Source organism: Penaeus monodon, chromosome 28, assembly GCF_015228065.2.
Source record: "Penaeus monodon isolate SGIC_2016 chromosome 28, NSTDA_Pmon_1, whole genome shotgun sequence".
NCBI lineage: Eukaryota > Metazoa > Arthropoda > Malacostraca > Decapoda > Penaeidae > Penaeus > Penaeus monodon.
In genome coordinates, this window is record NC_051413.1 from 902477 (window position 1) to 902796 (window position 320).

General features: G+C 44.7%; 1 protein-coding gene across 2 annotated transcripts in view; it reads right to left on the reverse strand.

Moving 5' to 3' along the window:
- The window catches only part of LOC119591253, an 8839-nt gene that overhangs the window by 1487 nt on the left and 7032 nt on the right, over positions 1 to 320 (reverse strand). The gene's annotated exons all lie outside the window — the stretch shown is intronic.

A 320-nucleotide genomic window follows, 5' to 3' on the forward strand; every position in this document is an offset into this window, starting at 1 on the left:
AGTTCTCAACAATACCATCATACTGTTGTAACATATTATTAAGCATTACTGTTGGAATTAAAGCCGTCTTTGGTAGTTCACAAACTCTCAGTGCTTTGGGACTTTGGCGGACGACGTCATTAATCCTCATAAATGCTGATTGGCTGGTAATTACACTGCAAGACACAGGGCGAGTTAGGGAAAAACTATCGAACACCTCATTCCACATAACACAAATGACTGCTCTCTCGTTGACACTCTCTCAGGGACTTCATTTCAGCTTTTTCTGGGGGGCGGGGTGGGGTTAACTAGTTTTTGGGGTGCTCTGAGCCTCCCTGAGC